The sequence below is a fragment of the Neofelis nebulosa genome, chromosome 2, assembly GCF_028018385.1.
Source record: "Neofelis nebulosa isolate mNeoNeb1 chromosome 2, mNeoNeb1.pri, whole genome shotgun sequence".
NCBI lineage: Eukaryota > Metazoa > Chordata > Mammalia > Carnivora > Felidae > Neofelis > Neofelis nebulosa.
The window spans coordinates 167,894,932-167,907,394 of NC_080783.1; the positions used below are offsets into that span (position 1 = coordinate 167,894,932).

The 12,463-nt window shown below is 41.3% G+C and overlaps 1 protein-coding gene across 2 annotated transcripts in view; it reads right to left on the reverse strand.

Moving 5' to 3' along the window:
* PDE4B (phosphodiesterase 4B) overlaps positions 1-11,993 on the reverse strand; it is a 528,592-nt gene extending 516,599 nt beyond the window's left edge. Inside the window, exon 1 of one of the 2 annotated variants that reach the window (XM_058717087.1) lies at positions 11,867-11,993. The gene's annotated coding sequence lies outside the window, so the exon portion shown is untranslated. Of the gene's footprint in view, positions 1-11,285; positions 11,422-11,866 lie in introns of those variants that run through there. The other variant, XM_058717086.1, reaches the window with a different exon arrangement.
* Positions 11,994-12,463: the final 470 nt, after the last annotated feature.

A 12,463-nucleotide genomic window follows, 5' to 3' on the forward strand; every position in this document is an offset into this window, starting at 1 on the left:
GGGAAGCATTCCCCAGAAATCTCCATCTAATGTTTGTAATATGGGCCACTCCTAGCTTCAAGGGAGGCTGACAAGTTGAATGATTTGCCTTCCAACTTGTCTAGCATAGGAAGAGAAAAGAGAAAAGGGGTAAGTGATGCTGAAGGAGCAAACCACAGTATCACTGCACCTCTAGACCAGCTAAATCTAACGTCATCCACACTGGCATCATCACTACTGCCATTGTTACTATCAGCATTAAAGTGTTTATTCCCCCAAATTGCGCTGCAGTGTACCCATATAGTTAGGTAGCCCTAACCCAACCATGACCTCCCTAATACAAATTTCTGATCATATCAAGGTATTATAATAATTTCAAACTTAAAAATTCGTTCCCTGGAAAGCTTTCTTATGACTAATACTTAATGACATAGGCCAATCAAAAAATTCCCCTAATGTGTCAAATAATAACTACTAAAGTTTCACTAAATCATAATGCTGCAAAGACTCTTAGAGATTATTCGATGGCTTATTTTATACCGTAAGGCTCACACAGGGGATGTCATCTACCCACTAAGTGGCACAGCAGAAACGGAACTTAGGACTTGGGGTTCTCAGTCTTCAATTATTCAATTACTAAAGAGCAACCCTGGAAACAAAATTCCTTTCAAATTTTTAAAATATATAAAAGCACAAAAAATAAAAACTGTCATATTATTTCTTTTTGTACAATCTCCCCATTTTTATGCACTGAAATTTTTCACTCTAGTTATACAGCATGACACTTCAAATCATTTCAGAATCTTATTTCTTATCTAGGTAGTTGCACTAGTCACAGAGAAGTATATAGGAGCTTCTTTTAAGTATACACATAAACAGTTTCCTTAAAAATAATTTCAGCTTGGGGCGCCTGGGTGGCGTAGTCGGTTAAGCGTCCGACTTCAGCCAGGTCACGATCTCGCGGTCCGTGAGTTCGAGCCCCGCGTCAGGCTCTGGGCTGATGGCTCGGAGCCTGGAGACTGTTTCTGATTCTGTGTCTCCCTCTCTCTCTGCCCCTCCCTCATTCATGCTCTGTCTCTCTCTGTCCCAAAAATAAATTTAAAAAAATGTTGAAAAAAAAATAATTTCAGCTTAACAATTTAACAAATGCTGGCCTTACTCGCTCACTGAATGCAGAGACATTTCTCATTCTATGCTCTTAAATTATTTTGATCCATTCTGTAAGAAAAACATGGATGTAGTTTTCTTCTCACCCCCAAAAAGTCCCCCGTAAATACATCAAATGGCACTATAAGCTTTCTTCTTTCAATCCCTAAGATTTCATGTGGGTGAAATTTAGTATACATGACCACTAGAGCAGACTTAGTAGAGAAAAGGAGAAATATCTCCAAAGGGCAATGTTTGTCCATACAGTAAGAGGGTGACAGCAGACAGGAGCAGAGGACAGATCTCTCCCAGAAACCTTGAGGTAAGTGTATGTACGTGTAGCAGGGAGGAGAAGGCAAGTATTGTGGGCTGGGTTGACTGTTTGTATTTCCCACTGTCTGTTTTAACACCTGCTGGTCCTGTTATATCCTTCTCACCTACTGGCTCTCTAGAACCTGCAGGAAAACAAATTCCTCAGCACTGTGCCTAGGACAATTGTTAGGATACACAAGCTTTTAAGGGTGAGTCTGACTATAAAATAAGGCATTATCCCTATGTCATTTTCCCCAGCAAAGACCATCCACAGATATCACATGGTACAAACAAGACAAAAAACATAGTATCTAGTGTCTTCCATAGGAGTTCACAAACCTTCAATATTGCATGCAAATTTTTGAGTTTGTTCATTTTTCTGGATAGTTGGCCCATACGTTCATCATATTTTCAAACATGCCTATTTTTTAAAGAGTATCATCATGCCATCACAACTTATTCGAGAGATCTTTCTCCTTATTAGAAAACGGAATGAGAAATCATGTTTCAATATGTAATTTTAATTTTCTTCTTAAGTCTTCTAAAAAGAAAGTGATTCAGATTTCTTAAAGAAAACAAAATTAGGAAAGGCTAAGAATTCAGAATAAATAAGCCCCGCCATTATGGAATTGAAGGAACATAGGTTCCCTTATGGCTTTTGAAGGTATTGGTTTTCTTAAATATAAAACAATACGGTTGGAATAGGTTATCTCTAAGTTCACTTTCAGTTCCGAAAATGACAGTATTCTATGAGTCAGCACTGTGGCATAAAGCAGGACAGCCAAAGACAGAATCCTGGTATCTTGTCCTTAATCCACTCTAAATATCACCAAGTTGCTTGTGCAAATAATGTCATTTATTTTCTCTACGGTTTAAAGCATCCACCTGATAAAGGATCTTTTTAGTATTTCTCAGAGATGGCAAGAGATAAAAGGTGCTAATTTTTTTTCAAATGCAATAAAGCAACTTGGAGAAAAATGTTCAATACAGAAAATATCACATATATAGATTTTTGTCTTAGATCCCACTAACAGCATTGAGTTAACATTTAATTATCCTATTACAGTAACATTAATTAACCTAATGTGACTTTAATTTGAGAAAATTTAAGGGGAGGCTTAGACTATGTCTCCCTCACAAATACATATTACAGGAAAACACAGTCAAATGAGTATTTTCAACTATATTAGCAGATAACATGGCTGATGAGTCAACCCGGTATTTTTAAAAGGCATATACGCCTGATCCACACAAGATGGCAGATACCTACCTCTCCTGGCCTCTTCCCCCTTAGCACAACTATAAACACTGAAAAATAACACAAAAGGCAATCAAAGAAGGACTCAAAACAGTGAAAAGAGGAGGCGGGCTGGTTAGTGACCCCCGAGCCACGGAACAGCAGAGCAGTAGGATGCCTTAGGACTCTCGACCCCACAGCAGGTTGCTGGGGCCCGAAGTCTCCCAACCCCAACCTGGCAGTGGATGATATAGGTGGGCTCTTTCCTCCCTTGTATGTAACTGGGGTCCAGCCAACAGCACCAGATGGCCTCACAGCACTGGCAGGGGGAATCCCGCGGCAACAAGCTCCAGACACAAGTGTGTTTTTTATCCCTGCAGGCCAAAAAATCCCTTCCTTTACCTAGAGGCACCACCAGCAGGCCTGGCCTGGGAGGTTCCTTCCACCACCCTCTGGTGGTATTAGCAGGATTCAGTAGGAGCCCAGAAGCACCTGACAAATCAAACAGACTAAAACAGCCAACAAAGCCCCTAGAAAGCAAATGATCATTGAAACCACAGCCCACAAAAGTAATCCAGGACCTGTGTGCTAAATCTAAACAGGGTGACTATTAAAATGTAAAATTTAAATAAGACCCAAGCTTCCTAATATGGTAGCCAAAATGTCCAGGATATAATCATAACTTGAATGAGAAAAGTCAATCAACTGACACTAACACTAAAGTGAATCAGCTGTTATAAGTATCTGGTAAGAATTTTAAACTATCAATTATAAAAATACTCCAAGACGTAAATTCAGATCCTCTGGAAATAAATGAAAAAGAAAACAGAAAATTTCAGCAAAAGTGTTATGAGTTCTTAAAAGAACTGGCAATTATAGAACAAAAATACAATAACCAAAATAAGGCATTCACTGGCTCAATAGTAGAGGTGACAGAGGATAGAATCAGTGAACTTGAGAACAGCTCAATAGAATTTATCCAATCTGAAGAACAGAGAGAAAGGAAAAAGAGAAGCGAAAGGGGAAAGGGGAAGAGGAGGGAGGGGGGAGGGGGAGAAGAGGGAGGAAAGGGAGAAGGAGGAGAAGGTGGAGAAGGAGGAGAAGAAGGAAGAGGAGGAGGAGGAGAAAGATAGATGAACAGGGTCTCAGAGCCCTGTGGGACAATAAGAAAAGCTACAGCATTCCTAGAGGACGAGAAGGAAATGAGAAAGACATTGGGACTGAAAGAATATTGGGGGTGGGGGGTGCTAGAAAACTTCCCAAATTTGGTGAAAGACAAAAGCAGATCAATTTAAGAGGCTGATCAAATCCTGAACAGAACAAACCAAAGAAATCCATGCCAAGACACATCACAACTAAACTTCTAAAAACTAAACATAAAGAAAAAATCATAAAACCAGCCAGAGAAAAATAGCTTATTGCCTTTAGTGGGGCATCAATCCAAATGACAATGATTTTCTTACCAGAAACCAGAGAGCCCTAAAGGAGGGGAACATTTTTCAAGGGCTGAAAGAAAAGAACTGTCAACCACAAATTCTTCCCTAGTATGAGTTGTCTAAATTATTCCATATTCAATGATTGAAACAAAACATATAACACTACCTTATATTCAAAACAACAGCATTTAAAAAGAAGAGTGAGTAAAGAGACATAAGTATATATATAGGAATAGCCAATGCCACCAGTGGGAAAACTATACAGAGATACATTCAAAAACATTATAAATAAATTAGATTCCTATAAAAAGTTCAAGTAACTCACAGGAAGGCAAGAAAAGAGAAATAAAGGAATAAGAAGCAGAAGAAACAAATAGAAAACATAATAAAATGGCATACAAACTCTAACACAATGCTGAAAACTGGATCACTCATACATTGCTGGTAGGAAGGTAAAACAGTACATCCACTCTGGAAAATAGTTTGGCAATTTCTTATCAAAATGAACATGCAATTATCATAAGGCTCAACATTCACACCCTTGGGCATTTATCCCAGAGAAATGAAAACTTACATTCACACAGAACCCATACACAAACATTCATAGCGGCTTTAGTCATAATAGCCCCAAACTGCAAACAGTGCAAATGTCCTTCCATGGATGAACGGATAAACAGCTGTGGTATATCCATACCATAGAATATTGCTCAGCAATAAAAAGAAATGAATTATTCATAACACAACAACTCAGATGAATCTCTAGGGAATTGTAGTAAATGAGAAAAGAAACAATCTTTAAGGCCATATTATCTATGATTCCATTTATGTACCATTTTTGAAATGATAAAATTATAGAGATGGAGAACAGATTGGTGGTTGATAGGGGTTAGAAATGGGGCCAGGGAGTGAGAGGGAGGCAGGTGTAATTCTTTTTTTTTTTTTTAAGTTTTTTTAAGTTTATTTATTTATTTTGTGAGGGAATACAAGCAAGGTCAAGGCAGAGAGAGAGGGGAAAGAGAGAATCTCAAGCAGGCTCTGCACTGTCAGCACAAAGCCCAGGGCAGAGCTCAAACTCACGAACCCTGGGATCATGACCTGAGCCAAAATCAAGAGATCGACACTTAACCAACTGAGCCACCCAGGTGCCCTACAGGCATAGTTCTAAAAAGGGCAGCATAAAGGATTTGGTGGTGATGAGAATGTTCTGTGTCTTGACTGTGGTGGTGGATTCATGAACCTCCACACATGATAAAACTGCAGAGAACTAAACACACACACACACACACACACACACACAAGTATAACACTGGTGAAATCTGAGTAAGATCTGTAGATTCCATGAATGCCAATTTCTTGGTTGTGTTATATCATAGTTTTTCAAAATGCTACTACTGGGAAAAACCTAGTGAAGGACACACAGGATCTCCCTATATTATTTCCTACAACTACATGTAAATCTATAACTACCTCCAAATTTAAAATTAAATTTTAAAAACAGGGTGGAAGTTGCAGAGAAGCAGGTTTTTCATGTAGTCTCAAAGTAAGAAAAACAAAACAGGAGAAATCTAGTAGATATCTCCTTTCAAGTAATCTTAGTAATGGGACAAACAGGTGATGCAACAGGAAGAACACAGCACCCAAGTAGGAATATTCTTAACAAAAACCTTTAACCTGAATCTAATCAAGTGAGTAAACTGGTAGGCAAATCCAGGCTGTGGGACAGTCTGTAAGACATCTTTTTTGGACAGGGGGGGAATCTGGCTGGCTCAGTCAGCTAAGCATCCTACTCTTAATGTTGGCTCAAGTCATGATGTCAACATTCATGGATTAAGTCCTGTATTAGTCTCTGCACTGACAGTGCAGAGCCTACTTGGGATTCTCTCTCCCTCTCCCTATGCCCCTCCCCCTGTCTCTTTCAAACTGAATAAATAAGCATTAAAAAAAGACATCTTCCTTGGGCTCAACACAAATGTTAATGTTGGAGGGAAGGAAGGAAGGAAGGAAGGAAGGAAGGAAGGAAGGAAGGAAGGAAGGAAGGAAGGAAGGGACTAGTATAATTAAGTTTTTTAAAATAGTGTCAATAGATCGTGGGGAAAAAAGAAATGAGTTGAAGAGTCAATTCTCAAAGTGGATACAGTCACAAACAGATGTCTTATTCCACTGGCATGGCTGGTTGTGTTAATGGAGACCAAATTCCTTTCTGCTACAAACATAGATACTTAGATTTTTTAAAAGACCAGGATAACTTAAATAGGTTAAATAGTTAGACTTGAAGAGACAAAAAAAAAAAGGTATTCTTTAGATATCAGAACAGAAACAAATAGCAGAATAGTAAGGTGGCACTACAGCAATCCAAACTGATACAGAACTTAGACACAGGCATTAATGCCAAGAGGCTAGAGATTTCATATGTGTCTAAGGACAGGTAACTTGGTTTGGGGCCCATGAGAGGAAAGTAACTGGAGCGAGACCTTTGCATAAAGAACTCTAAAGACATTGAGTACTTAGTTTGAGGACTAGAAGCCTGGCCTGGGAAGTACGAAGAAAATCTGTCTCTTTCTGGGACTCTGGATAGAAAGGAAAAAAGTATTTTTGGATTAAATCCCTAAACCCACACATACACAGTTTGAATTTACATTACCTGCATGGTACAGGAATCTCAAGCCAGGAAATTAACATAAAAGCTGATGCTATGGATGTTAACTAGACTTAACATGATAATCATTTTGCAATACATACAAATATCGAATCATTATGTTGTACACCTGAAAATATAATGTTATATGTCAATTATACTTCAATAATTTTTTTTTTAAAGTTAACCCTAGGGATGCCTGAGTGGCTCAGTCAGTTAAGCATCCAACTTTGATTTTCGTTCAGGTCATGATCTCACGGTTTATGAGTTGGAGCCCCTCATCAGCCTCTCTGCTGTCAGTGTAGAGTCCACTTAGGATCCTCTGTCCCCCTCTCTCTCTGCCCCTCCTCCATTCACACACAGGTGCACTCCCCCTCTCTCTCAAAAATAAACACTTAAAAACTTTTAATAAAAAAGTTTAAAAAATTAAAACCTGACCCTAGACCAGGAAAACCCCGGGGCTATTCTCTAGAAACAAACACAATATCACTCTACATGAAAACATTCAAAAACTGGGAAAAATAAAACTACTATGGAAACAACCAAAAGTAAAAACCTGCCTGAAAATGAACTCATAATCCCAATAACAAACCATACAAGGAAAAGATCTATTTATAGTCGATATATAGTTTTGGAAGAACCAGCAGAAGTATTTCAAGTAAGAGAACAATTTGAGACTAAAAAATAGTACAGCTATGACTATTAAACAGATAAAATAAGGACAAAATTCATAATAAAATGATAGAAACCCTAGGGAAAAAATCAGGTGGATATGAAAAAGCATCAGTTAGCACTTCTAGAAAAGAAACAATAAATCATAGCTCAATGGAGTTACAACTTAAAAGATAAGGCACTAGTGAAGAATTGGTTGGCTGGAAAACAGTCCTGAACGATTCCCCAAATGCCTCTTAAAAATAGTTCCTAAGTGGAAAAAAAAATACCAAGGTAATAGACATGAGGAATAAACCAAGAAGGTCCAAGATATGTGTAATAAGAATTCCAGAGGAAAGAATAGAGAGAATAGAGGCAAGATACATGATGAGATATGCCACAAATTTATAATAATCTGAGAAATATAAGAATTGTCTGATTAAATAATAAGAAAACCCAAGGAGAAAAAGTAAAACAAACCCACACCTGGGCACATCATGATGAAACTGCAGAACACCAAAAACAAAAAGGAATCTTAAAAGCAACCAAGAAACAATCTCTCATCATTAACAACAGAGGCTGGAAGACGGTATCTTCAAAGTGGTAAGAAAAAGAATTGTCAACTTAGAATTCTGCTCCCAGATAATCTATTATTCAAGTGTTAGGATAAAATACAGTTTCAAACAAACAAAATACATGAAGAGATATTTATCACTTGCAGATACTTGCCAAAGAACTACTTCCGTAAGAGGACTTTGAATCCAGAAAGAAGGGATGCAAGAAACAACAGTAAGCACAGAAAATGTGGGTAAATTAAAATAAACATGGACTATGAAAACAATCCCACAAAAGAAGAACTAATTACATAAAATGACACAGTGCATGTGAAAAAAATGTGGTGGAAATATGTGCTACAAAATATTATGAAATACAGGGCATGATCAGAATTATAACATTGTAAGGCCCTTATATTACTCATGAAAAGAGTAGATATTTTAATTAATTTCATCTGCTAACACAAAATCTGAATGTTAAAAACAAAACATACCTACTAAAGGACTAGAAATGAGATATATAATGTTGAAATCAATAGATGGAAAAGAGAATAAAGAAACTGCAAATCCAATAAAAGGAAAGAATGATAAAACAAGGAGGAACAGAAGGGTGACAGGGTCAGAGAAATGTCCTATAATGAGAAGTGGCAGTACCTTTTAAAAGAGAAAAGATTAAAATTGGCAAAATGAATGTGCACACAGACGTTATTACAGGTTGGCTTCCCCAAGGAAGCCCACTTGGCGATACAGTTGAGCATGAAATCTTATTAAGGACTGCCTTGCTATCCACAACTGAGAATGGGGAAGGAAGCAGAAATGGGAAATGTCAACCTGCAAGGCAAGTCCCATAGGGAGTTCCAGAGCTGGAATGTTCAGAGTTATCTGGAGTAGGGCTGAGATGGCCAGGCCTTCTCCCACATGGACCAGCCACTGGGTGTGAGCTGCCCTGGAAAGGGGAGTGAGATGGGACAAAGACACTTTCTACACCACAGGCTATCTCCTTCAAGGGCCCTTGAAGGCCATCTGCTGACAGGAGTCTCAGAAGCTGGGGCAACAAGCTCTTCACTGAAGGAAGATTTGACACATCACAGTATCTGCCATATTACCATAAGGTGACTGCAACAACCAGTGCTCAAAGGAACCCATTTGTCACATAATCAACATCTTCACACCTTCTACAAACTCTGTTCCTCAGATTTTTATGTCATAATAATAATGAAAGATAAGTCCAAATTACTAACCCCTAAATCTGTCTAACTCAAGACTGCATCCTGTACCTCTTGCTCCCTAACCAAAGTGAGCCACATAAGATATTAAGAGCAACACGGGACTCTTTATTCCTTCATAATTTTAAATCTTCAGCTTATCAACCAAAATGAAAATATCATTTCTGTGTCTAATATTTTTATGAAACATGCATCCTTACTTGTGCCTACCACTATGATTAAATACCTATCCCTAGACAGTCAAAGGACTCCAAGATCAGAAAACCATATATGATTGATTTCTTATTCTTCAAACCAAAACCAACTCTATTCAAAAGAAATTCGCAGGCCCAGGTGGGTACCCTCTAGAGAAATTTAAGATAATTCATCTTTGTCAAATACGTCAAATCAGATATTAAAGCAGATCAGCTGAGAAAAAAAACTAAAAGAAGACAAAATGCAAAATTGCTTAGTTCACAATTGCAATAAGGAATATAGAGAGATGATACATATATAGATAGCCTCAATGTGTCAATCATGCCATCTCAACAATTCCAATCTTTAACAATTTTACTTATTATTTTTTTTTTGTAATTGACATTCTGTTGTTTAAAAAGAAAAAGAACAGGAACAGCCAGCAAGTACATTATTAGCCAAGTCCTACAATATTGATTTGAAGACTTGATCAGACCACTGTGACGCCAAAGGCACATGTTGACATTAAGGGGGTTTCTCAGTTGGGATATCAGAGGATAGATGAGGTACCCTCAGAGGGAAGTGTGGCTGAATTTTCTTTTACCTGAAGTGAAATCATTTGCCCTATCTACCTTCTTGTCAATTCATGGCCAGATATATTCCAGACCTCTCCCTATATGTCAGGTCTAGGTAAAAACACTTTGAAGTCCCCCAATTGTTTTTGTTTTTATAAAAATTACTGGCATAACTACCCGCTTTTAGTGAAAGGAAAGAGGGCTAAGTGGATGATCTAAAAAAAAAAAATCAGTACTTTTTCTTTTAATTTAATGTGCCTTTTACTCTTGCAGTGTAGCCCAGGGTTTTCAAGTAGCTGGAAATCTCTGAATTTAAAAGATGGATGTGATTCAAAGAACAGTTATAGCTCATACAGCTCTAAGACACAGAATGCATAGATTTACCATTTCTGTTTAATAGCACCAAATACATGTGATGTAAACATAATGTAAATGTAATGTAATTTTAGGTGAAAGTCTCAAAGTATTTCTTAAAAATTACTCCAGACGTGTGTATATCATATATGTATATTATACTATATAGAATACATTATATGTTATTTATATACAAATATTTTCATCTTGAAAATGAACCACAATGTAATTGAGAGCTATTCCTCTGTGCTCTCTTCTTTATACTTGCTTCAAAGCTGTTGGTTACAGTGGGTTTGTATTTTGTTTGAAGTATGGCACATGGAAGCGGGGGTGGTCTGTGAAAAGGGGAAGGAAGGAAGCAAAAGAGGAACATGGAAGAGGAGGGATGGCAGGAAGGAAGGGGAGGAGAACCCTACACACACACACACACACACACACACACACACACACACACACTTGTAGCTCAGAAAGGGCCAGGCCCTGAACACATCCCAGCACCCCTCTCCAGACAAGAGATAGGGCTTCCCAAAAGTTGCTGACAGAGCCTTCGTTATGCTGTGCCTTAGGCGCGCCCCACCTGGCTCCCCAGTCACCAGGACGCACAGGACCATCCTGGGGCCGCAACCCAGCAAACTCTTGGGTACTTCGGTCTCCCTCCCGCGCCCGCCGCCCGCAATCACTGGGCATCGCGCGCCAATCCACCCACTCCTGGGCAAATCCTTCTGCCTTTCTCCTTCCTCCCTTAGCCGCCTCTCCTGCCTAAGGGTTTGCCAAGAGGTTCAAAGGCGGAGGCAGAGGCAGAGAAGAAGGGAGCGAAGAAGGGCCGGTTGGCGGATTTCCTACTAGGGGCACCAACGACGCCGTCAAGGCGACCACCCTGGTGCGGCCCCATACTCCCTCGCCCCCCATCAACCCACAGCACCCCACACTCTCCATTTCGGCTCCTCTGTGTGAGGAAGTAAGAGAAGGAGGAAAATAAACCCGCAGCCTCCGGGGCAGCCCTTACCTCAGGCTGCCCTCTCGGAAGCCGCCCTCCTGCTGGCTGAGGCGCCGCTGGTGCACCGCCGCGGCTCCGCCCGGCTCGGCTCTTGCGTGCAGTGCGCTCCCCGGGGCACGAGAGGCGGCGGGAGACGCTCGCGCGCAGCTCGCGTGCAACCCGGCCGGCGGTGTGGAGCCCGCAGCTGCCGTGGCGAGTCCGGAAGCCCTGGAAAGGGGTGCACCAGCCGAGGATGGCTGCGGAACGCGCGCGCGGAGCCGCCGGGCATGAAGACCCCGGCCGGGGCGGTGCAGACTGCCGCGACGCGCCCCAGCTCCGGTCTCCTCCGCTGGCCCCCCCAAACCCCCTCTCTGTACCCCCACTACCCCCCACCGGGAGACAGCTCGCCGGTGGCACTTGTTCTGCCGCGCTGCGCTCTTCCGCCCGGTGCGGGGAATAACAATGTGATCTTACTGCATGGACTAGATGCTATGTAGTAGGTTGTAACTGCTGCGGCCACCACCTGTCAATTCCAAGGTGCAAGGCACACTGTCCCCAGAGGACTGGCCTCTCCCAGATTCCCTACCCGCTTCTTTTCCTCCTCCACCTACCTCGCCGACCTCCCGCAGTACTCTGCCGCACGATACTAAGGGAGTTTTGCAAAATAACCCTCACTCCCAGCCAGGAGCTCACGGCATCTCTCTTTCCACCGGAGCTGAAGGATTACGCACAGCCCTGCGTGCCTAACCAAAGCCGGATGCCGAAAATCCTGGTTTGAACCCCACACTAGCCACCACCCCCCCCCCGCCCCCATTCATAATCCCAGCGGCCGTCTGCCACTACACACCCTCCCCCTGCCGCCCGCGCTCGCTGCGATTCGCCGTCCCTGGAACGTGTCAGTCATTCGCTCTTCATCTGCCATGAATACAGTACTAGAAGCTCCGCAGCCACGGGTTGCACAAAAGGGGATGGGGAGAAGAGCACTCAGCTGGAGGGGCCGGGGGAAGCCAGGGACGAATTACGCGGAAGGAGCCGGTGTGAAGGTAGAACCCGCTGCTCTCCTGTTGCACAAAGGAGCTCCAGAGTGGATAAGCACAGTGCCACTGAACCAGTGGGTCAGCTCACCTCCAAGGAGGTGCTCTGCAAAGACCCCTGGGAGTGGGTCCCACAACTTGAGCATTTGTAATGGCCAATCAGCAGACCCCCAC